This window comes from Suncus etruscus, chromosome 6 (genome assembly GCF_024139225.1).
Source record: "Suncus etruscus isolate mSunEtr1 chromosome 6, mSunEtr1.pri.cur, whole genome shotgun sequence".
NCBI classification, from domain to species: Eukaryota; Metazoa; Chordata; class Mammalia; order Eulipotyphla; family Soricidae; genus Suncus; species Suncus etruscus.
Window position 1 is genome coordinate 33310236 of NC_064853.1, and position 26415 is coordinate 33336650.

The 26415-nt window shown below is 41.3% G+C and overlaps 1 protein-coding gene and 1 pseudogene across 2 annotated transcripts in view; one reads left to right on the forward strand and one right to left on the reverse strand.

The window, feature by feature from the left end:
- LOC126010881 (mitochondrial uncoupling protein 2-like) overlaps positions 1-10584 on the forward strand; it is a 93569-nt pseudogene extending 82985 nt beyond the window's left edge.
- Positions 1-26415, reverse strand: part of RNF220 (ring finger protein 220) — a 247611-nt gene that overhangs the window by 156360 nt on the left and 64836 nt on the right. The window lies entirely within an intron of this gene.

Genomic DNA, 26415 nt, shown 5'->3' on the forward strand with positions numbered 1-26415 from the left:
ACCATCTGTCCTCCTGAGTGTAGCTCTGCTGATTGACTCTCAGCTCTCCTTTGACTTCTGTGGCAATACATACAGAGTTTATTTTGCTCAGAATTAGTATCTCACCAATATCTCCTCCTCTCATCCATTGGTGCATCCTAGTTCTCTGGAGGTTAGGTCCTCCCACAAATTGCAGGCTAAAATTCACTTGCTCAGCCCTCAAAAATTCTTATTGCATCTTTTTTTATTTTAACTACACTATCCACTTAAGATGGCACTTTAGAAGGCAGTCTTTAAGACCATCTCTTATCTTTAGGGCCTACCTAAGTTGAATAAATTAGGTGTTTGCTTATAACCTATTTTATGAAAATATAATAATATCTGTCTTATCACCCAAGTCTGGTTTTTATTTTGCTTCTATAGTGCTGAAAATCAAACCTCAAATATAAAAAGCATATGCTTTACCAGTGAGCTACATTCCCAACTCCCTCAAAACCTTCTCTTCAAAGGAAAATTCCCATTTCTATTCATTACTCCTGGCATCACAGGTATTTGTTTTGTTTTGTTTTGTTTGTTTAGCCTTTTGGGTCACACCTAGTGACACTCAGGGGTTACTCCTGGCTATGTGCTCAGAAATCACTCCTAGCTTGGGGGACCATATGTGATGCCAGGGATCAAACCTCAGTCCGTCCTAGGTCAGCCGCATGGAAGGCAAATGCCCTACCGCTGCGCCATTATTTCGATCCCAGTTAGAAGTTTTATCATGGGCCCGGAGAGATAGCACAGCGGTGTTTGCCTTGCAAGCAGCCGATCCAGGACCAAAGGTGGTTGGTTCAAATCCCGGTGTCCCATATGGTCCCCCGTGCCTGCCAGGAGCTATTTCTGAGCAGACAGCCAGGAGTAACCCCTGAGCACCGCTGGGTGTGGCCCAAAAACCAAAAAAAAAAAAAGAAAAAAAAAAGAAGAAGTTTTATCATGATTTTTTCCCTTCTCATTTGTCCTTACATCAGATTTTGAGCTGAGTCCAATAGATTCTCTGGCTCTAAAATTTTTTATAACCCTCCTCTCCATCATCGCAAATTACTTAGCTAATTTAAGTCGTCATTATTTTTTTCTCCTCATTAAAAAATCTTGATTGAGGTGTAATTTATATAATATACAATAGACCTACACTTAACCTATTTTAAAGGTAATAGTCAGTGGTTCTGGAATAGTCAGGGAGTCATGTAATCATTGCTACCATGAATTTTGGAACACTTTCATCACATGATCTCAAATCCATTGCCCTAAGTCCTCACCTTCAATTTTCCCATCATCTTCTTTCCCAATCCCAAGCAACTTCTAATCTATTTTTAGTCTCTAGATTCAATTCTGATCATTTTTCATACTATAAGGTCTTTTGAGTCAAGTTCATTTTATTTAGCTTGATGTACTCCAGTTTCACCCATCCATGTTACATTCATGTTATAGAATGTATGAGTGCTTTGCCTTGGGCCTCCACCCCAGCTTTGTTGAGACATGATTGACACTATGTAAGTCTCAGGTGAATTATATGTTGATTTGATGCACACATTTACTTAGCATAATGTCATTAAGGTCCATCCCTATCATTGGATCTGGAAATGGCAGGGTTTTCTTCTATTTTGTGACTAGATAATATAGTACATATATGTGTATATGCATACCACACTGCATTGTGTATACTACATACTACTTCTTTTATTTTTCTGGGTAATGTTTGGTGGCTACTCTCAGCTCAATGCTCAGGAATAGCAACCAAGCAGTACTTGGGGGACCATGTGGATTTGGGATCTAATGCAGGGTTCGATCATGCAAAGCATAACTTAGCCCTTTGTGTCATCTCCTCAGCTTCTTATATCACATCTTTTTTTTTTCTTTTTTTAATTTTTGGGCCACATCCACTGGTGCTCAGCTATCAGTCCTCTCAGGGCTCATGAGAACAAATAGAGTACCAGGGGTTGAACCTGGGTCAGCTGTGTGGGAATCAAATGCTTTACCTGTTGTACTATTTCTCTGGCCCTGTGTCACATTTATCACATCTTCTTTACCCATACATCTGTTGACAGGCATGTAGTTTTAATGTCCTGGTTATTGTGAACAGTGCTGTGGTAACATGGAAATGTAGCTTTCTCTTTAAGATCTTCTTTTCATTCCCTTCAAATATATAATAACCCATAGTGGAATAGCTGGGTCAGATAAAGATTCATTTTGAAAAATATTTTTTAGAAAATTCCATACTATTTGTTTTTCATAGTGGCTGTATCAACTTACATTCCTACAGCTGTATACAGTTACCTTTTACTGACAGCTATTCTGCTGAGGTTTTTTGACATGCCCTTCCCTGATGGTTGGTGATATTGAGCAACGTTTTAGGTATTTATGGCTATTGTTTATCTCTTCTTTATAAAAATATTTGGGACCGGAGAGATATCATGGAGGTAAGGCATTTGCCTTTCATGTAGAAGGACAGTGGTTCCAATCCCGGCATCCCATATGGTCCCATGTGCTTGCCAGGAGAGAATTCTGAGCATGAAGCCAGGAGTAACCCCTGAACGCTGCCGGGTGTGATCCAAAAACAAACAAACAAAAAGTTCAATATCCTTGCTTATTTTATTTATTTATTTATTTGTTTGTTTTGGGGGGCCACATCCGGTGACGCTCAGGAGTTACTACTGGCTATGTGCTCAGAAATCGCTCCTGGCTAGGGGGACCATATGGGATGTTGGGGATTGAACCGAAGTCCGTCCTAGGCTAGCACATGCAAGGCACACGCCTTTCACCCTGTGCCACCACTCTGGCCTCTTTATATAAGTTGTTATAGTTTCCAGTGTACAGATCTTTCACTTCCTTGTTTAAATTTATTCCTAAGAATGTTATTGTTTTTGATACTATTGTTAATGGGTTTTATAAAATTTCTTTTAGGATGTTTCATTGTTTATATTTAGAAATGCAACAAACTTTTTTTTTTTTTGTTTTGTTTTTGGCTTTTGGGTCACACCCAGTGGTGCTCAGGGTTTTTTTCTGGCTCTGTGCTCAGAAATCACTCATGGCAGGCTTGGAGGACGATATGAGATGCTGGAATTTGAACCACCAACTGTCCTGGGTAGGCTGCATGCAAGGCTAATGCTCTACCACTGTGCTATCTCTCTGATCCCATGCAACAGACTTTTATGTGTTGGTTTTATATATTGCAACTTTTCAAAAGTTTTTGATTAGCTTTAGCCAATTTTCTGGTGAAGCATGTAAGATATCATCTACAAATAGATTATTTTATTCTTTCCTTTCTTATATTTTTGCCTTTTATTTTTCTTGTCTGATTGCTATGGCAGTACTTCTAGTACTATATTTAATAGGAGTAGTGAAAGAGAGAACTCTTATGCCTGATTTTTTTCTTTTTGGTTTATATGCCACACCTGGCAGTGCTCAGAGGTTACTCCTGGCTCTGTGCATAGATATTGCCCCAGGCAAGCTCGGGAGACCACATGGGATACCAGAAATTGAACCCAGGTCCATCCTGGGTCAGCCACATGCAAGGCAAATGTCCTACCACTGTGCTATTGCTCTAAAGTCCTTATGCCTGATTTAATTTTTTTAATATTTTATTTTTTGAAACTTTATTGATTGATTGGTTTTTGGTCCACACCCAGCGGCCCTCAGGTGTTACTCCTGGCCCTGAACTCAGAAATAGGCCCCAGTAAGCTAGGAAACCCCATAGGATGCTAGGAATCAAATCTGGTCCCTCCTGGGTCGGCTGCATGCAAGGCAAATGTCTCACTGCTATGCTATCTCTCCGATCCATATGCCCGATTTTTTTGTCATTGTTGTTGTTGGGTTTTTCTGGCCACACCCGGTGACACTCAGGGGTTACTCCTGGCTACGCGCTCAGAAATCGCTCCTGGGGCCAGAGAGATAGCATGGAGGTAGGGCGTTTGCCTTGCATGCAGAAGGACGGTGGTTCAAATCCCGGCATCCCATATGGTCCCCAGAGCCTGCCAGGAGCAATTTATATATATATAATATATATACATATATATGTATATATGTACTGTATATATGCCTATATACATATATATAGGCATATGAGTTTTGTGTGGGCATATGTTTTAATACTCCTGAGTGTATGGATCAAAACATAATTCTATGTTTAATTTTTTCCCTGGGAAATGTCTAGATTATTTTCCAAAGTGATTGCATCATTTTACATTACCTCCAGGAGTGTATAGATGTTCCAATTTCTCTACATTCTTATCAACACTTGTTACTGTTTATTTGACATTTCCTCTTGCCCCAATTCTATAAATTGAATTAAAGTTTTTACTTCTGCTATAGCTGCCACATTAAAAACAGAACAAAACAACTTATCCTTTTAAATTGAACATATAGCTTAGCTCATAGCAATTTGTAGCTGTTAATTCTGTTACTTATAAACAAATCTAGCACTTATTGGAGCCAGAGAGAATACAGTTGTCTGCAACTGACCTGGGCCTGATCCCTGGCACCACATATGGTCCCCTGAATATGGAGCCAGGGATAAGTCCTGAGCAGTGTCAGGTGTAGGCCAACATCCGCTTTCTCCTGCTCCCCCCATCTCATAGTATTTAGCACCTGCTATTTATTAGGCATTGTTCTAAAATCTTACAGGAACTAGCTCATTTATTCTTTTGTTTTGTTTTGTTTAAGGCCACACCTGTGGTGCTCAGGAATTACTCCTCACTCAAAAATCACTCCTGGTGGGCTTGGGGATAATATGGGTGCAAGGAAAGTGCCCTACCCACTGTACTATCACTTTGGCCCAGCTCATTCATTCTTATAACAACCCTAGAGGTAGGTAATGCCATACATTACAAGTTTTATTTTACTTGCCTATTTTGATTTTGGGGTACTGGGGATTAACCCAGGTCCTCACAGATACCAGGCATGAGGTTTGTCATTGAGTTACATCCTTGACCCCCAGTTACATTTTTTGACTAGGGAGATTGAGACATTTTGACTTAAAGCCACACAACAAAGAGGTGGTGGAACTAAGATGTGTACCCATTCAAGCTTTCTAGCCCATGCCTTTACTCACTGTGGCTTACCATGCAGTCCTTGTTGTTGAACAGAGATGCAGCTACGTCTTGGGGAACAGCCTTCTGCAATGGCTATTGTCTGAAGAATATTCTCTCTACCTTGGCTCCTATCTTTCTGAACTATGCCCTTTGATAAAGAACCACTTAATTTATTTGGCCTTGGGTCTATGGTTCAATGCTGATCTGCATGTAGCTTTCAACTCTCACTAGTTCACTTGAGAGAGAGGAAGGACAGAGAAAAATGAGGCCAAAATCCATTTTTATTTTTAAAGTTATTTTTATAAAGCCAGATGATGGGGGCAGACGGCTCATGTCTGTCTCATGAAAGGACAAGCCTCTTTCTCTCACCCCTGATGTTCAGTGACTTTGAAGCTCTGCTCCCTGCTGGAGCCTCTGAGCTTGCAACCCATGTGCCCCTGTGGAAGGTGAGGAGGACAAAATTGGGACAGGTCGCCAAAAAGACCCCCCCTTTCTTTGTTCTGAGTGAATGCTTTTTCTTTCTGAAAATTCACAGCCTTATCTAAGAAAGGAAAAGGGCAGACCCCATTTCATAAGAAGAAAGGAAGAGGGTTTGGGAGATGGTTGCTTCTCCAAGTATTCAGTGAGTTGCTGAATACCAGGGAGCAAAGAGTCAGAGAAAGGACAAAAACATTTAAAAAAAATAAAAATAAATCGAAAATGAAACGACCAGGCACGGCGCTGAGCCCCTTCCCTATCAGGCTTGACAGTGGGGCCATCCATTTCCTTCATCGCCAGTCTGACTTTTCACAGCCTTGTTTTTAATGAGGTATAATAAGGGGAACATTTTGTAACAACACGGTTCCCCTATTTTATCCTGCAAACAGCTGTGTCATGCTTGTGGCTGCAAGGATGAATCATATCTCTGCCTGCATATGCTAACTCCCATGTAATTACCAGCACCTTAAATAAAGCCGGCCTTAAACCTGTCGCTCACATTACAAGCTAACGGTGCAGACCTCGTAACTGGGGCCTCTATCATTACAATTAATTTATCACAGAAGCAACTGAGATTAGAGGCTGGAATTAAAACCCTGAGCATGGAGAGCCACCGTCGTGACACTGAAAAACAGGCTCTTGAGAGACGTCTGGCTCCGGCGGCTGCCTGACTAATGCCTTTCCTGGGGCAGAGCAGCCTAGGTTGGATTTGGTTTTCTTTACATTTTTTCCACTCTGAGATTTTACTATAGTGATTCCACTATCTCTCTTGATTCAAAATGATGTTGGAAAAATTCTCACTGCTTCTTAACCAGAACTGGGAGCAACAGTCACCGTTTTCTCATTCTTAAACTACCTCCATCTCTCCATGCTTACCCTCCCTAGAGACCTCCCATTTGTTTTTGTTATTAGAAAGGAATTTCTCATGACATCAGTTTGTTTCCTTTTGGGGGCCAGGAGATTGGGGTGGGGTGGAGGAAAGAGCCCAGAGCACTGGCCTCACATGTAAAAGACAACTTATTTCTTCCTAGATTCCTCCACTAGGGTTTCTGATTGAATGCACATACCAGTTACTTGGGTCATCAGTGACTTAGTTCTCCTAAGGCGGGTGCAACTAGAAGATTCAGCTGGATATTCTCAGTGCACAAGAGAGAGATGAATCCATTATGTTGAAGGAATGCCTCAGAGCTTCCTGCTTATCCAGGAGGAAAAGGCTGATGAGAACAAGTCTTTTGCTCAGAACCGGCAGTATTCAGAGGACTGCCAGAGAACCCTCTTCCAGAATTCTCTTCTTCTCAAGATATGTCATGTCAACTCCTATGGAGCTAGAACAGTCCCCCCCATTCCCATCTCCTCACCCCCTGCTAGGCACCAGGCATTAGAGTGTTGGCATGTGCCTCTCCCAACCAATCCACCTTAAGTAGAAAGTTAGTGATCTTGTTGGTGGTGTCTTTATTGTCACCAGAGCTCAGCTACTCTGTCACTAATCCACCAGGACAGCCAGGTGCTATGTGCCCACTAAAACTGGTTTCCTCTCCTTTCTTGCACGAGTTAGGACAGCATTCTGGCTGCAGTGGCTGTAGGCTATATTCCTTGGGCTAAAGAGCTCTTTTGCTCCTCAACGCTCTTTCTTGTCTCAAAGGTCCTCTGGGACATCCTGTAGAGGGCTCTGAGCCTAAGGATTTGAGGAAATCTTAGCTTCCAAGTCACCACACTATCTTAACTGAGGTTCCCCAAATCTTTACCTGCCCAATCTGGTAAATTCTGGAAATGAGATCTCAGCAGTTGCTGAGACCAGGTAAGGTGAGAAATCTGGAAGCCAAATCTATAGAAACATTTCAGCAAGTGTGTGGGTTATGGAGTTTAGGATAACTGAAACCAGATTCTTAACTTGGAAAAGGGAATTCACAACTTTGTTTGCGGTGTGTGTGTTTTGAGGGTGGGGATTAGTCATTGGTCCCTGACACTTTGGGCAGGATTCACTGATATTATGATGCTCTTCATAGATAGCTCAAGAGAGAAAAGGTCTATGCCTAAGGGGGCAACCTATGAAAAGGCAACCCAAGCAATAACGAACATGAAGGTGAAAGCAAACAGCATGCTGTCATCTCAGATCAGTCTAACTGCCCTTCAGTGTAGACTCTGACACTCTCTTCATTGGACATGCATCTACCCCAACACTACCCGGCACACAACTCAGATTTTTAAAAATAGCACCTTTGCAGGGTGAAATCAGCTGCTTACCTACCAGTTGGGAATTCAAGGTCAGCAGAGTCTCATTCATCTCTAAACTCCTTGAGTCAGCTCAAGGCTGGGAACCAGCACTAGCTGGGTATTTGCTAAGGAGATGAGCATCAGGCATTTGCATGGTCACATAATGAGTATATTTCTGATATGGGCCTGGCATGTCTCCCTTTCCTTACTCTATACACAAGATATAAAAAGCAGTACTTTCTCTAGTAGCCCCCTCCCCACTCACACACACAATTTGACTCAGATTTCTTTGAGCAAGAGTAGATATTGGAAAGTTGGACTCCCAGCACAGGTCAGGACAAAGCAAAGTTAACTGCCCTGAGGAAATGGAATGATTCCCTTGAGTTTGTATGAAACACTAAGTTTCAAGGCCCAGAGCAATAGCACTGTGGGTAGGGTATTTGCTTTGCATGTAGTCGACCTGGGTTTGATCTCCGGCATCCCATATGGACCTGAGTCTGTCAGGAATGATTTCTGTGTGCAGAGCCAGAAATAATCCCTGAATGCCACTGGGTGTAGCCCAAAAACAACAACAACAAAACTCACTAGGTTTGAATTAGCAGGCTCTGTCAAGGAACTAGCGATGTGCAAAGCGAGCAAACTCATTCCAGATCCTATGGACCTTCAGTACACCAGAAAATAGATTCTTTTCATTCTACAGAAAGGCTTCATGCTCTACAGAAGCTATTCATTGCTCAGTGAAAATGCTTGGAAAATTGCAGGATATAGAAAGGGAATAGACATTGATTTTAGTCTACTCTCCCTCCTTCCTTCAACATTCTCTGCCTACTTGAGTAGGAAGTCTAGAAGATTCCAGACTAGACAAGTTGTGGCCTGGCTTGTAGTACATTCTAATTGTCATATTTTCTGAATATTGGCTTTCTGAGGAAGAAATAATCCTTTCCCTGTGGAAGAAAAATGAAGAGTATGGGTTCAGGGTATGACTGACTAGGTTCATATCCCAGCTCTGCTATGTACAAGTTTTAAACTATTAGAAAAATAGTAACTGCTTTAAAGCCTGTTTTCTTCTCTGTGAAATGGGGCTAAATTAAAACCGCGTTTAATTCATAGGAATTAAGGAAAAACATGTAAAACATTTAAACCAATCTTGACAAATAATAAGTACCTGGGAAATGTTAATTATCATGGCTTTGGTTTCTTGTATCTGTATCTATCTTCTTATTTCCTCCTGTTCCATATGAGAGAACAACCCTCTTCCTAGTAAAGTCCAGTTCCTCATCTGTCTTCAGTATCTCATGCCTCTTACCTTTTAAAAGGTGTAATCATCTCTCATTCTTAGACTATCAGTCTTCTTTGCCTGGATCATTTCCACCAGCCTATACAAATGCACCAGTATTTTCTATTTTTAAAAAAATCCCTTGCTTGACTCCACTTCTACACCTATCATATTTTTCTGCTCCTTATTGCCAAACATCTGCTGTCTATCTTTTCACACTTCCCATTAACTCTTTAACTAATGTCAATTTGAATTGTCCTACAGTCCACTAAAATGGCTCTCAAGATTTCCAATCACCTTCTGGATTGAAAATCTTAAAAGACATAGCTTTTTCCTGAATCCTCCTTAACATAGCTCTCCATTTTTTTCTCTTAAAAACATTTCCCCCATTGCTTTTATTTCTTTGGTTTCTGGGTCACAGCTGAGGTGCTCAGGGGTTACTCCTGGCTCTTCACTCAGAAATCACTCCTGGCAGGTGTGAGGGACCATATGGGTTGCCAGGAATCAAACCGGGGTCTTTTAAGGTTTGCTGCATATAAGGCAAATGCCCTACCGATGTGCTATTGTTCTGCCCCCCCACCATTGCTTCTTAATTTTACCATCTTTCTCTCTACTCCTCCTCAGACTACTTTCTTTGTACCCTCTGCTAAATCTTAAAAGATCAGTTTTTTTTAGGGGTTGAGTGTGCTTCCTCTTGTTTTCTCCCTTTATATCTTATTGCTTTGGCGAACTTCTCTTTTTCCACCACTGTGATATTGAGATACTATTGTAACAAAAACAACAACCATCTAAAATATGTGACATTGCTTTTGCAACTAGGTACTGAGCAGCAAGAAGCTGATATAAAAGCGTGGTATAAGAGAAAATAGTAGTATCGGTGGTAAACATTTGGATAAGCAACACTATTTTCTGGAAGGCAGAAAATCTAATGATCCAGTTGTGCATAGGAGAATTTATGGGGAAAAACTGAAATTATAAGCTGGCTGCTTTTAGCTAATTTTGATGAGAATTATAAGAAAGATAAATTTAGAAAAGACTGGCTAGCCTCCTGGCAGGCAGCACCACAGGTACCTTGGCTGTGGCTGTGACCCAACCTATAGATGTGGTCAAGGTCTATTTTCAAGCTTGGGGTAGTGCCGGAGGTGGGCAGAAATACCAAAGGACCATGGAGGCCTACAAGACCATTGCCTGTGAGAAATGGTTCAGAGGCCTCTGGTAAGGCACCTCTCTCAATATGACGAGGAATGCCATTGTCAACTGTATTAAGCTGGTGACCTATGACCTCATCAAGGATACCTTCCTGAAGGCCAACCTCTTGGCTGATAACCTCCCATGCTACTTTACTTCCGCCTTCATAGCAGGCTTCTGCACCACTGTCATTACTTCCCCCTTGGATATGTTGAAAACAAGATACATAAACTCAGCCCTGAGCCAAAACCACAGTGCTGCCCATGGCAACCTGGGCAACCATGCTCCTGAAGGAAGGTCTCTGAGCCTTTTATAAAAGGTTCATGCCCTCCTTTCTGTGCCTGGGTTCCATGAATGTGGTTCACCTATGAACAGCTATAACTTGCCTTCATGGTTGTGTGCGCTTCCCAGGAGGTTCCATTCTGAGTTCCACCTGCTGCTGATTTGGCTTTGACTTTGAGTTCAGTCAGGCCCTGCTGCCATTTTCCTCCTTCTCTTCCCCATTTTCCTCCTGCTCCCTTTACCACTCGTTCACCACCTTTTTTTTTTACCCCTCCCTGCCTCCTCTCCCAGTGCTCAGTCCTGGGGGTGGTAACTCCCTATGGACACTGGCACTTGCCAGGATCCCAAGCCCTAGGTTCCTTAGATATCTCAGTTCATCTTCATCTTCCCCAGTCTAGCCAGCTTGTCACTCTGATAAAGTACCTCCACCCTAAAAAAAATATAGAAAAGAAGGGCTAATTTGCAAATATACTGTATTGAGTAAACCTTCTGAGTTAAAAAAAATTCTTATCTTTAGCTTTCCTAGTAAAATAGCTTCAAATTAATACACACAATGGGACTAAAGATAAAATTCAGGGTGCTTCCACTAGAAAAAGTTTCAAGGTAAGGCAAAAATAATATCATAAGTTTTCGTGAAGCTCTGTAAAAAAAATAAGGTAGCACCTAGCTCCTGGAAGCCTTTTCTCCAGCACATTCAGCCAGAGAAGAGGCTCCCAGAAAGCTTATAAGCATGGTTCAATAGCAGCCTGAGTAATTAGATTTGAACAGATCATGTTTTGTAAAAATCAGGGATATGGCCTGTAACATACAGAGTTGACACAGTATCAAATACATAGAAAATCCACAATGTTTGTGAGGCAGGTGTATTGGCAAATGTAATATGGGTTCAAGAAAGAGATTTGACAAGGTCTCTGAATCTTGAAATTTCTACAGGCAGGAAGACAACTGAAAAAGCTGCACCAAAGACTACTTAATGCCCTCTTTGAGAGCGTCCAAGGATGATGGAAAAGGATGACAGAAGAGCCAGAAAGAATAATGAATTGGGGGGTCTACTCTGAGACAGAAATTGGGTCTAATTAGAGAGAATGTTCCAGTAATTAGCCTGGTATGACGTGCCAACAGTCCCAATAAAATTTCAGAACTGCCACAGTGCTTTCTACTCCTGGTGATTCCTGTGTATATTTAATTCACTCTTATTTTTTTTTTTTTTTTTTTTTTTTTTTTTTTTTTTTTTGTGGTTTTCAGGTCACACCCGGCAGTGCTCAGGGTTTTTTCCTGGCTCCGTGCTCAGAAATTGCTCCTGGCAGGCACGGGGGACCATATGGGACGCCGGGATTCGAACCGATGACCTTCTGCATGAAAGGTAAACACCTTACCTCCATGCTATCTCTCCGGCCCCTAATTCACTCTTATTTTCTATTTGAGGGGTAAATGGGGATTCTTCCAAGTGGTGCTCAGGAGGCCCAGAAGGCCCTCCTTATAATTCTTGTGAAACAGGCTGGCAGTTCTGTGAGGGCTCAAGGATGAAATGTTTCTTGGGCCCTGAGGTGGTGGAAATTTCCCATGCCACTCTGGTAGTGTTTAGAGATGTTCAGGTCTGTGGTGCTTAGGGTCCTGTGAGTCTCAGTGGATTGTATGGTTTCAGAGATCTGACTAGGTTTGGTTGCATACCAGTTACCTGTCTTAACCCCTGCACTATCCCTCTAGTCCCTCTATTTTTCTGTCTCTCTGTCTCTGTCTTTCTCTCTGTGTCTCTGTTTCTCTCTGTCTCTGTCTCTCTCTGTCTCTCTGTCTCTGTCTCTGTCTCTCTGTCTCTGTCTCTGTCTCTCTCTCTCTCTCTCTAAGTGGTACTAGACTTAGTAGTGCTTAGGGCTTATTCCTGTCTCTGAATTCAGGGATCACTCATGGTGAGCTCAGGGGATCATATGAGGTGCTGGGGATCAGATTCAGGTCAAGCTGAATACAAGGCAAACTCCTACCTGATGTACGATTGCTCCAGTTTCTCTACTTCTATTTTTTAAATAAAATAATTGATCATTATCTTGTATCTATTGAACCACAATAATTTGAGGTAGGTAGAATATGTTTATTTTTAGTTATTAGGCCTTCAGATCAAGAAAAACAATATAGCAATGTCAAAATCATGGATTTGAAGATAGAAGCCATGATTTGGATAAAATTGGGGAAGGTGGGGGGAAGTTTGGGGATAATAGCTAAGTGTATCTGGCAGGTGAGAAGAATGTGAATATTCATGAACAATGGGTAGACTGCAACAAATGAGATTATGCTCCCAAATATTTACTCCTTTATTATCTCCACAAGAATGCTGATTTCCCTGCTCCTGGATGTCTGATTCATTTCTGGGATTGCTCCATCCTGTATTCCTTTGGGCCTGGTGCTTCTCCTCAGGTTGGCCTCCTGAGGAGAATTGCTCTCCAGGTAGCTACTGTCTCTCCAGAGGGAGCTACAAAATATGCAGGGATCAGACTAGGGTTTCTTCTACTGTAACTAGCAAAAACCCCTGCAGAGCTAAGCCTCTAACACTAGCTTTTAGAAGAGAAAAAGTCCTTCTTTTGCACACCACTAAGGTTTTCATGCTTGTTTAGTAAGTCGCAATGTCTAACCAGTTTTCTTTGTCACTTTTTTTTTTGTTTTGTTTTGTTTTGTTTTTGGGCCACACCCAGTAACGCTCAGGGGTTACTCCTGGCTATGTGTTCAGAAGTTGCTCCTGGCTTGGGGGACCATATGGGACACCGGGGGATCGAACCGCGGTCCGTCCAAGGTTAGCGCAGGCAAGGCAGGCACCTTACCTTTAGCGCCACCGCCCGGCCCCTCTTTGTCACTTTTTAAACCCTGAGTGTCACTGGTTCTTTCTCATTCTTCAAATATAACAAATAATTTCTTCTTTCTTTTCACTTGCTCATTGCAATTCTTTATTAAAGTGAATTTTTCCAGAAATCTTTCTTAGTAGGTCACCAGGCTGTTCTATACTGTTGTGCATATCTTGATAAATATGTTATATTTGGGGCCAGAGTGGTGGTGCAGTGGTAGGGCATTTGGCTTGCACATGCTAAGCTAGGACGGACCATGGTTCGATCCCAGGCATCCCATACCGTCCCCCAAGCTAGGAGCGATTTCTGAGTGTATAGCCAGGAGTAACCCCTGAGCGTCATTGGGTGTGACCCCAAAACAAAAAATGTTATATTTATTTTTATCCCACCCCCATTTGTAACAAAAAAAATTTATGTATTTACTTGTTTGTTTTCTCCATTGAATGGAAAAGCCTTACAGGGAATGGACCATTTCTGTTTATTCACCAATGCTGTTCCAAAGTCCAGGATGAACACTGGTGAATTGTAAATTGTTAGTAAATATTTATTGACTATAGGAATTGCTTTTATAGGGGTCACAACTAGTGGTTTTTGGGGTGGGGGTAGGATGAGGACACTTGTGGCCATGCAGGTCTAATGGATTGATGCTTGGAAGCAGCAATGCTCGGAGGCCAGCAGGGTTATTATATCTAACAGTGCTCAGGAGATACCAGTACTATAACCAATATTAGAAAAAACACATAGTGATTTGTAGCATATTCAGGGTCCTGCACATAGTAGGTATGTGCTTTACCAATTTAGTCATATTCTAGCCCTTGAATAAATGAAATTTTAAAGATGAGTAAGTGAATCTAGAAATGTTGGGAAATGCTTGGCATGCTCTATGATATGCTCAGATCTAGCTCCAGAAAAATGTAAATTGAATCTATTTCTATTATTCAGTTTGGGGGTTACACTCAACTGTGCTCAAGGGTTACTCGTGGCTCTGGCTTTGCCTCTGGGATCATTCCTGAGAGGGCTCAGGGTGTTGGGGATCAAACCCAGGTTAGTTGCATATAAGACAAGACCCTTATTTGCTGTACTCTTTCTCCTTTCATTATTTTTTTTAACAATAACTCTTTTGTTCTGGTCCTGATATGCTATACTTCCAAAGAATTAGGTTCCCTGCATGGTAACCAACTGATCATCTCCCCAAACACATAATAAATAGGTTCCTTTCTTAACCAATATCTGATGGCTCTGGAAAATAAGGAATCTCAGAGTCAAAGATGCAGCTCAGGGGGCCGGGAAGGTGGCGCTAGAGGTAAGGTGTCTGCCTTGCAAGCGCTAGCATAGGACGGACGGCAGTTGGATCCCCCCGCGTCCCATATGGTCCCCCCAAGCCAGGGGTGATTTCTGAGTGCATAGCCAGGAGTAACCCCTGAGCGTCAAACGGGTGTGGCCCAAAAACCAAAAACAAAAAGATGCAGCTCAGGCCATCTGCTACTTTTGCCCTTATTGAAACAATTTTCCCATGAAATGTTTCTTTATCCACTTTATTTATTTAATTTATTAATTATCATTTTATTTATTTATTATTTATTTTAACCCCAGCAGTGCTCAGGGGTTACTCCTGGTTCTATGCTCAGAAATCACTCCTGGCAGGAGGACCATATGGGATGCCAGGGTAGAACATAGGACCATCCTGGGTTGGCAGCATGCAAGTCATGCTGTGCTATCACTCCAGCCCCCCATTTATCCACTTTGAAAAACAATCCCACACAAAAACCCCAGGCAGAGTTTAATTCAAGGCCATCTTCAGCCTCATGGCTAGTAACCCAGAGGAAGGCACTTCTTGTAACTGAGCATTCCACTTGTTTGAATGAAGAGGGCTTGGAGATGGCATTCTCATATGCCTCCCCCCTGCAGCATTTGCTATTCGTGCTTCAAGGTCTTGGAGTCAAGTCTGTGTGGTGTTTCTTCAGTCACAGACTGACTACACAGAGTGACAAAAAGCATTCAGAGCCTGGACAGCCTCCCACAGGGCAGGGTCGAGAGTAAAAATGAGGGACAGGATTCAGGCACAAACCAAGGAATTTGTTTCTGAAGGTCTAAATTTATGGCTTTTCCAACTTCAAACTTCTTTAAGGCATTGTTTTTTTAGGAGCAAGGGAGAGTAAAGGGACTCTCCAGGCTGTGCTCAGGACTTCCTCCTATTTCTGTGCTCAGGAATCATTCTTGGTGGGCTCAGGACCATATAGAATGCTAGAGATTGGGCCCGGAGAGATAGCACAGTGGCGCTTGCCTTGCAAGCAGCCGATCCAGGACCAAAGGTGGTTGGTTCGAATCCCGGTGTCCCATATGGTCCCCCATGCCTGCCAGGAGCTATTTCTGAGCAGACAGCCAGGAGTAACCCCTGAGCACCGCTGGGTGTGGCCCAAAAACCAAAAAAAAAAAAAAAAAAAAAAAAGAATGCTAGAGATTAAACCTGGGTGAGCTGTGTGCAAGGCAAGCACCCTACCTGCCGTACTATCTCCCTGGCTATAAGGTATTATTTTTTTAAATAAAATTTTATATATGGTATATGAAAGCTAGCCAATACAATAGTCAGGTGAACATTTGTTCACCATACAATCAAAAAGGAGATTAGATCTCTAATATATATGGCCTCCTACAGAATTTCTCTTCCTAGGGCTCTGCTACTGTGCTAGTATATACTATCCTAAATATTTCATGCCGTTGCTTACTTTCTCTACAGTAACATATATGTCTGTCCCTAAGCAATATATTGTTTAATGTTAGAAGCTTATATGAGTGTTTCACTCAGATCTTTGCTATGGGTGTGTAGCAGTTCAGCCCCTGAAGAGGTTGACTGATGGAGGGATGGAGAATGAGGCCCTTTTCTTCCAGCTCGGAGCACGCGTCTGCCACCCTGTCTAGCCCACGGTTCTGAGGTGAAACGGCGGGTAAACAGCTCGCAGACGATCAGGCTCGTGGAAATATTTGCTTTATTCGGATGGACAAAACTGAAGTCCAAAGACTCAGATTCAGTTCCAGCCAGCAAAAAGCTCCCGGCCTTCCACAGACTCCTGTTTTTATACTCCAGAATCAGGTCCCACCCAATGGTGGGATCAGATACCAACCAATGGTGAAAGCAGAATCAGGTCCTACCCTAGGGTGGGGGCAGAATGCCAGGTCACACCCTAGGGTAGGGTACAATCACCTAATCAGTTTAGGGTGAGCAACATAGTAATCCCCCAAAATATTTACATACACAACATGGGTGTATTAAATTAGATGTATTTCCAAGAGTTCTATGCTGACCCCTGTAGTACTTTCATTTTCACTACTCTATAGTACTCAATTATAGGACTACACCACAGTCTGTTCATCTCCTGTGAATAGACATATAGGTTTCTAGAGGCTCTTTGCTGTTACCATTGTGAATAAATCTGCTGTGAGCATTTTTTCTACATATCTCTAGAAGTATGTGAACAAGACTTTCTTGAGGGAATAAGCCTCAGGATAGAATGGGTAATTTATACAATCAGCAGATCAGAAATTTTTGTCTGTCCTGCCCATTGCCATATCCATAAAATTTACAACACAGAGTAGATGATTCAATAACTCTTGACAAAATAAACAAAAGTAATTCCGCAATTTTCCTAAAGTGAAGACATCAATTTATATGTCTACCAACCTCTCAGGTCCCACTTAATATTACCTTCAATATCAAACACAAATCTCTCTTTTCTAGTTCCATTTGCTCATAAATTCCACATTGACTTTTCATTTCCTTCTTTTTGGCTCCATAGCCAACACACCAGAGAAAGTCGTCACAGTCTGTGAAGTAGGACAAAATCAGCAATTCTAAATTTTCCCACTTGTAAAATGGAGACTATAATTCCTTCCTCTATAAAAATTGAACACAGTCAATCATTGCACTGAATAAGGGCATATCTGATTCTAGAGAAAGTCTCTTTTCCAGTGCTCTAGATGTTAAGCAAAAAGTCCTGGAAAGAAGAGTTTCACTTAAAAAGAGATATATACTAATATTAAAAAAGTTTATTTTAACTTAAATGCATATTCCAAACAGGCATATAAGACTAAGACATATATCTACTGCTGGGATTTCAGATTTTTTCCTGTATAAATTGTTATAGTTATAGTTATTGATTTTGTTTTGGAATAGTAGAACAAGAACTTAAATAACAAGAATGCAGATTTTCAGACTTGGGAAGACTCTCTCAGTTGCTCTTATTTATGTTATAATAGCAATTATCTTTTAAAAAACTCATCTCAGTTTTCAACTTGATTTTTCTAAAATAACAAATATCTATCTTTTTATCTCAATATTGTGGAATAAACAAAATATTTAATGAAATTAGGCCATTTGTACAATTGCTACTACCGGAATATGCAGGCTTAAGAACTAGCAGTTCTGAGTCTTGCTAAATGTACAAGTCAGCTCATTGAAGGAGCAGAAAGTGGCTACATTGAAACAATAAAATCAAGAGAAACAATCAGTTGAGAGTATGTTGTGGGCCTCAGTTAGGATATGTTACATCAGATATATTATTAACCTGGGAAGTTATGGAAGTGAAAGTTGGTAAAGAGACCTTCTCTATTATTAATGTTCTCTTTCTACCACTGACCTAGTCACAGCACTCATCTTTTTCCTCAACTAATCCCCCTCAAGAATATCATCTTCTAGGTAGTTGTGACTAAAAGGTACAAAAATTCCTAGGATTGTCCCTTGTGCAATAAGGGACAGAGGAAGACATACATTCCCTAGTGAATGCTACCAGACAAGTGGAGGAAAATTTAAAAGATACAGTTATACAAGGATTACAATTTTTTTTGTTTTTGTTTTTGGGGCCATACTTGATGGTGCTCAGAAATTACTCCTGACAGACTTGGGGGAGACCATATGGGATGCCAGTGATCAAACCTGGGTCAGCTGCATGCAAGGCAAATGCCCTACGTGCTGTGCTATCACTCTGGCCTCAAGGTTACTCTTAATTCCTGAGAGTTCCTTATGCTTGATATGCTGAGCTGGAAATAGACATAGAGAGAAAAGTCCCACCTTTACTACATCCTTGGACGGGCCACACCACCACAGCAAAGAAGAGAGACTGACTTTGATTAGAAACCATCGCCCTATGAAACTCCACAGAAATCCACACCCACCAGGCAGTCCCATATGTCATAAGAATTAAAGGCATGGTTCCCACTTCCTAACGATGCTTTTACAGAAACTGTTCCACTGTAAAACTTTATGATTTGAATCTTTATAGCTGCCAGCAGAGCACATGTTCACTGCCTTAAATTATAACTTAATCACAATAGAAGCAGACTTTCCAGCCCTTTACAGTCAAGACAGAGAGGGAAAGGACCTCCAGAACGAGTGGCTGTAGTGTCTCTGCCCACCTGCCTTCTCCTGGCCTGTAGAGCCACAGGAGCATGGAGGAATATGAGAAAATACACAACTCTCAACCCAGCCAGACCAACAACCTTTCAGCACAGTCTGAAGACAAGGCTATAACATGGTGCAGGACTCACTTCGCTTAGTTAAAAACAGCCAGAGCTGCCAAGGACAAGAGTGAGAAATGAAAAAGTAGTTGGGATCTGCAGGCCTGTGGTTTCTTCCTCATGGCCATTCTGCTCACAGGATTTTTCCTACCTCGGGCTGAACATCCTCTGCTGTTGGAGATAGAATTGATAAAGAAGGAGAAAAAGAACACACTGCTTTGCTTTCCTTAGTTTCGTATAGTGAAAATGTAAGGTGCAGAGTAGAGAGAAAGGTTGCACAGAAAGGCCAGTGCTAGAACAATAAGGGCCTTAGAGGAAATGGGAAAATTTATTATTTCAGAGTTAGGGAATGAATAAAAAATGCTGAGTACTGAAGTAAGTTGGCAAGAACACTTCAACAAAAAAGTCTCTTCACCAAAGAAGATATAGAAAGACCCAAGAGTGAAAAGATGAGCAACACTGCAGTGAGAGAACCACAATGAGATGCTGTTGCTGTCCAGGATGGCTGACAACAAACAAAGCAAAAATCACAAGTGGACCAGGAGGGGAGGAATCAATTGGAATGGAAATCGCCACAGGGCCAGTGAGCAATTGGAATCCTCATGGGTTGCTGATGGAAAGGATAAATGCTGCAACCATTATGGAAAATTGCTTAACAATGCCTCAAAACATTCATTACAGTTACTTTATCACCCAGAGATTACACTTCTAGGTATAGATCCCAAAGATCTAAAAACCTTTCCACACTAAAACCTGCACACTAACACAGAAGCATCATTCATACTAGCCAACAAGTGGAAATGGGGGCCAGAGATGGTTCCCAAGGCTGACATATGTGCTTAACAGAGGCCCAAGTTCTTTTATTTGGTCTAAGTTTTTTAGCAGGGGCCACACACCCAGCAATGTTCAGAAATTATTCCTGATTCTGAAATCAAAAATCACTTCTGCTAGGTCTCAGGGGGCCATGTAGGGTGCTGTAGATCTAGCCCAGGTCAGCTATGTACAAGGTAAACACCTACTCACTATACTCTAGCTCAGGCTATAGGAGCCTAAGATCTAACTGTCAGGAGTGACTCATGAGCACAGACCCAGGAGTAGTCCTGAGTAGTAGTAGGTGTGATCCAGGCTCCTCCCCTCCACAATGGAAATAACTCAAATATATTTAACTGAGCCTGATCAAACAACACTTATATGTCCACTCAATGTAATATTATACAGCCATGAAGTGCTGGTAAATGTTACGATGTGGATGAATCTCAAAACTGTGAAGTGAAAGAAACCAGAGACAAAAGCCACATACTACAGAATTCCATTTAGAGTCCACGTCACGTCCAGAAGTGACAGATCCACACAAAAAGAATGTAGGTTAGTGGCTGCCACGGGATGGGGGAAGGAGGGATCTGGGAAATGTAGAAATTCATCTGAATGATGGAAATGATCTGAAATTAAGCAATGAAGGTGTCATAAGACTGTGAATATGTAAAAAATGCTGAGACAGATCAAAAGAACAAAAATAGTAAATTTATGTTTTATATATATTGATTTGGGGGCCACACTTGGCAGTACTGTACTCAGGATTTACTCCTCACTGTGCTCAGGACCTGGTGGTGTTTGGAGGACCATATGGGATGCTGTGGATCAAACCTGGTTTGGCCATGTGTAAGACAAAAGCTCTATCCACTACACTATCACATCTGCACCCTTTTCTTCTTTTTCTTCTTCTTCTTCTTCTTCTTCTTCTTCTTCTTCTTCTTCTTCTTCTTCTTCTTCTTCTTCTTCTTCTTCTTCTTCTTCTTCTTCTTCTTCTTCTTCTTCTCCTCCTCCTCCTTCTCCTCCTCCTCCTCCTCCTCCTCCTCCTCCTCCTCCTCCTCCTCCTCCTCCTCCTCCTCCTCCTCTTCTTCTTCTTCTTCTTTTTCTTCTTCTTCTTTTTTCTTTTGGTTTTTGGGTCACACCCGGCTGCACGCAGGGGTTCCTCCTGGCTCTACTCTCAGAAATTGTTTCTGGTAGGCTCGATGGACCACATGCCAGGATTCGAATCACTGTCCTTCTGCATGCAAGGCAAATGCCTTACCTCCATGCTATTTCACCAGCCCCTTTCTTCTTTTTTTTGGGGGGGGGCACACCCGGCATTGCTCAGGGGTTACTCCTGGCTTTCTGCTCAGAAATAGCTCCTGGCAGGCACGGGGGACCATATGGGACACGGGATTCGAACCAACCACCTTTGGTTCTGGATCGGCTGCTTGCAAGGCAAACGCCGCTGTGCTATCTCTCCCGGCCCTCTTCTTATTTTTTAAAGCTGATCACACTCAGTGGTGCTGTGGGCTGGTGGGATGGCAGGCCTAGAAGGCACTCGCAAGTTGATCAAGGCCTCAGTCTTGACCATTCGACATTTGGCCTGGCACTGCAGTGCACAGTGGAAGGGCCACACCTCACAAGGCCACACTCAGCAAGTGCTGTGGAAAGACCATGCTGTGCCAGGGCTGAAATCCAGGGTCTCAGATATGCCAAGCATGAGCTCTACCATTTTGAGCCATATTCCTGGTCCCTTATGTTTGACATGTTCTAAAATGAACTCCGATATCTCCTAAGTGTATTTCCTTCCCATTGCTTTCCACCTCAATGAATGTGTCAATCACCTGTCTGGTTTGACAGTACTTTGACAGCTGCTTCCGCTTTGTCGTTGTTCCTCAACAGAGTCCTGTCAATTTCACTCCCTGAACCTCTCTCTCATTTACTCAGGTAAGTCCTCTGGCCTACTGTATCTGCTCTTGCCTCCCTTCAATCCATTCTCTACCACAGCAGATGTTTCCACTGGGAATATCATTAAGACAGGATCTCCTTTCTCTCAGTCCCTGTACCCTCTGTGGGATTCCTGATGCTCCCTGAGCAATGAGTGAGATCAGATCTAACTCCTGTCTCCTGTTCTCTGTGCCATACCACATATCTGTCCCCATCTCTTATCTTTGCCACAAGTCCTGCTCTGTTCATATGTGGTCTCTATCTCAAAGATTTTCCCTTTTTGTTGCCTAGTAAAGCACCCCTTCATCCTAACCAGCTCTACTTCCCTGAGTGTCCTGTCTGGGTCATATCCTATCCCTGGAGTTTCAGATCCTGCAATCGCTATAACGTTCCTTAGGGTTATGAGCCCTTGGCCATATTATGTTATATATGTTTTCCAATTTATTAATCTTCTGCATTTTCCTGTCACCTAGACAATTATATTCTGTATAGAACAAAATATATGAGATACAAAAGAACATACAATGGAAAATAAATTTCTTTCATACTTGTTCTCTAACTCAATTTCCCTCCACGGCAAGTGCCATTAACAGTTTCTTAAATCTCTTTGGAGGGCTTTCCTGAGCAATAATAACATGCATGTATAGCAGTTTTGTTCTTCCCCAATAAAAAACAAGAGGTAACAGTGTATACTGTGTTCTGCATGTTGCTTTTCTTACTTACAGCAAGGAACATCCTGGAGACCTTTCCATATCAGTGCATAAGGCGCTAAATTGCCATCCATAGATGCTGAACTCATTTACACCCCATCACTGTATATATAAAAGTGTCTATACTATTTTTTTGTACAACATTAAGACTCTTTTGATCCCTGCCAACCTGGTAGGTCAAAAAAATACAAGCAAAGCCCATGCATTTTGTTAATAGTGAAACTGAACATCTATTTCTTATATTTGAAGTTCTTATGGCCATTTAAAATGTTTACGACTTCTAGACCTTTCCGTTTTTGAAGAATTAAGATTAAGAAGGATTATTATGGTTATAGGAGAAAGATTCCGCAGTGAATCTAGATCTTGTAGCTGTTTTTCCACTGTATAGCAGTCATACACTGAGTTTTATCCTTATTTTATTAGTAATACCTTTGTGACTAAGGTTAAATCATGGTAGAAAAACAAGAATTTCGGCTTTAATGTCACAAACTTAAATTGGAATCCCATCCTCTTTCTTTTCTTGCTTTCTTTCCATATCGAAATTTCATGATGTGTCAGTCCTGGTGTAGAATGTTAGAGCTTCAAAGAGAAATAAGTCTTGGCTAGCTAAAGCTTCCAGTATAATGAAAGCACAAGATATATAAAACAGGAAGCGCAATGCAAAATAGCTCACTTTAATGATGCTGATACTGATGAGATACTGATAATAATAGCTAGGAGCTCTGTGGATGATGAATCAGAAAAAGGACAAAACCAGAGACAAGGAGAGCAGTAGCCACAATCCAGGCAAGCCATTCAGTGAGAATAAAGAAGAGGAATCAGATTCTAGGTAGAATGAAGCAAAAGAATTAAGTCAGCGATTTTGGTAAAAGCAGGAATGAGGACAGATCAGCCGACTGAGGAATCAGAAGCGAGGAAGCCTGTGCTTCTTTTAATATGGCAGCACAGTTGTTCATCATTCATTTCCTTCATCCTCCACTTCCTTTTCCCTTGTCCATATGACTTCTTTGTTCTCAGAGTAGAATAACTTTCCTTCCACTTGGCCCCTGACACACCTCTGCCAGTGGAAGGTTAGCAGAAAAAATGAACATAGAGACTTGAAATGTGCTTGTTAGATTGGCCTTCGTATCTTGAGTTCTGGCTTTTCATTGTGAGATGTGCAGTTCCAGCTGATTCTCATCACTGTGCATTCAAGAAATAAATACCATTGTCTGTGGCACTGAATCTAGAGAAAGTATGTTTCCCACTGTGGCAAATCATGCTAATATTGGTACCCACCAGAGATGTATCTTCTTAGGCTAAATGACGTCACTTCCATTAACTGGTCATCTTATAATTTCTTCAGTTATTTGTTTGGGAAAGTGGGGTTATTTTGGTGATACCTAGTAGTCTTTAGGAGCCAATATTGAGTCTATGTTCAGGACTGAGCCCTGGCAATGCTCAGGGGACTATATGTGATGCTGGGATCAGACTGGGGTCAATAGGATTCAGCATCTTAATCTGTGGTATCACTCCAGCCCTCTGCCTGATTTCTTTTTGTTTTTAATACATAAATTCTTGAATTGAATCACCATGTGGTACATAGTTACAAACTTGTTTATGATTGAGCTTCAATCATACAATGTCCAACACCCTTACCAGTGCACATTTCCTGCCACCAAAGTCTTAATTTCCCTCCTGCCCTCACCTCTGCCCATCTCCTTGCCTGCCTCTGTGGTAGACATTTTTATTCTCCCTCCTTCCTTTTTTTCCTTTTAGACACTAGCTTGCACTATTGTTACTGAAGAGGTATTGTGCATATTACATTATCTCCTTTCACCACCCGGTTCTTGTTCAGTGATCATTTCCAATTATCATTCTCATAGTGGTCCCTTCTCTGCACTAATTAAACTCCTCACCCACCTGTGTGGTAAGCTGGTCCTTCTGGCCCTAATCTCTATTACCATATTATCTCTTTTATATACCACAAATGAGTACAATCATCCTATCTACTCCTTTTTCTCAAACTCATTTTGTTCAGCATGTTATCCTCCATATCCATTCACATCTAAGCAAAATTCATGGCTTCATTTTTCCTAACTGCTGCATAGTATTTCATTGTGTAGATGTACCACAGTTTCTTTAACCACTCATCTGTTCTCGGGCACTTGGATTGTTTCCAGATTCTAGCTATTGTGAATATGCTGCAATGAAGAAATCTGCCAGATTTCTTTTTATTTTTTTTCTTGCCAGATTTCTTAAAGGGCATTTTAACTAGACTACTTAGGAGATATTACCACCACAGAGTCATCATCACATTAGAATTCTGCAGGCATGCAGCCTACTTTCCCAGCCCTTCTACTCTTGCCTTTATTCTAGAGCCAGTCATGTATCAGAGGAAGGAGGAACAATTTCCTGGGCCTGGGTGCAGAGAGAGAATCTAGAATCACAAGGCTGAGCAAGATAAAGATTCAGACTCTAAGAGTAAACCAGAAATTAACTCCTGGTTAATTACAGGAACTCAATTTATTGTATAAACCAACAAAGAAGACCATGCACCTTGTCAAAGATCTACATGAAAACTGTAGACTGCAACTCCTCTGCAGTTCTGAAGATTTGAAAAGAATAGCTGAGCAGAACCATGTTTTCTGGTAGTTGGAAGTTTAGCCTATACACATTTGAGAGCCTCTTGAGAAATGAAATAAAATTTTAAAATTTATTTAGAACAAAGAAGACAGTATAACATATTACAGAATTTTGGGGGAGCATCAGCGGTTACTCCTGGCTCTGAGCTCAAAAATTACTCCTGGTGGGCTCGGGGGATTATATGGGATGCTGGGGATTGAAGCCAGGTCAGTCCTGTGCAAGGCAAATCCCTTACTCGATGTGCCATCACTGAGGCCCCCCATATTATACAATTTTAAATGCTAAGTAGAACCATTATTTAGTAAATGTTGAGTAAAGTAATCAAACACACATAATTTTGTTATTTTTGGATCCCAGTGATGCTCAGGAGTTATTCCTGGTTCTGCATTTAGGATTACCCCTGGTGGTGCCCTAGGGACCATATGAAATTCGGGGAATAAAATCCAGGTCAGCCGTGTGCAAAGCAAGCACCCTACCCTCCATATTATCTCTTTAGGCCTTATTACAAAAAATTTACAACAATTACAAATTGCCTAACAATTACAAATTGGAAATGCTTATTTCCTATAGCTATTGAGCTATGGAACTGCTGTTTTGGGAGAGGTCAATGATTAACTTAGGGGATATTCCTGATTTTGAGCTAGTTAGGGTATAGTACTCAGGGAATCATGTGTTACTGGAGATAAAACTTTGGCATCCCATGTGTAAAGCATGTGCTTAGTCCTTTGAATTAATTCTCCAGCCTTGACTCGACTCTTACTATAAACAACAATTAAAAATATTTTTTTTTGGTGGTGGTGGTGGTAGTTTGGGTTATAACCAGCAGCACACAGGGTTTACTCCTGATTATGTGTTCATAGATCACTCTTGGCACTGCACAGAGGAGTATATGCAGTGCTGAGGCTAGAACCAGCATTGGCTGCATACAAAGTAAGTACCTTAACCACTGTACCATCTCATTGGCCCCAAAAGTATCATTTTCTATAGCAATCAGAAATATACTTCCATTGTCTTTCTTATTATATTGAACAAAATTCATTTATTATTGATAATTCAGATTAGGTTTTTCCTCTTCAACTTTTTCCATTAGCACTATTGTATAAATTTTGTAGAGGATAATGAAATTTGAAATAATTTATCAAGTTTCTTTCATATAGGCACTGATAGAATCAAGAGCATTTCAAATTTTCTTGAACATTCCAGGACTTTATTGGCACTTTATTACCAGCTTATTATTGATGTCCTAGCTATAATGGCTTATTAGGCATTTTATGTTATCTTCGTTGTATTATGTTTCACTGACATTGATGATGTCAATATTTTACGGATGTAAAAAAATACATAACCTCATATTAGAATGTGCTTTTTACTAGTAGTATTACTATGGGTTTATGTCTCATAAATAGGAGTTTTACTATATTCTTTTTCATGTAACTCCCATTTTACTTATTTTTTTAAATTTTTGGTTCTTAGGCCACACTGACTTGTGCTATGCATTAAGCATGGTTCTGCCT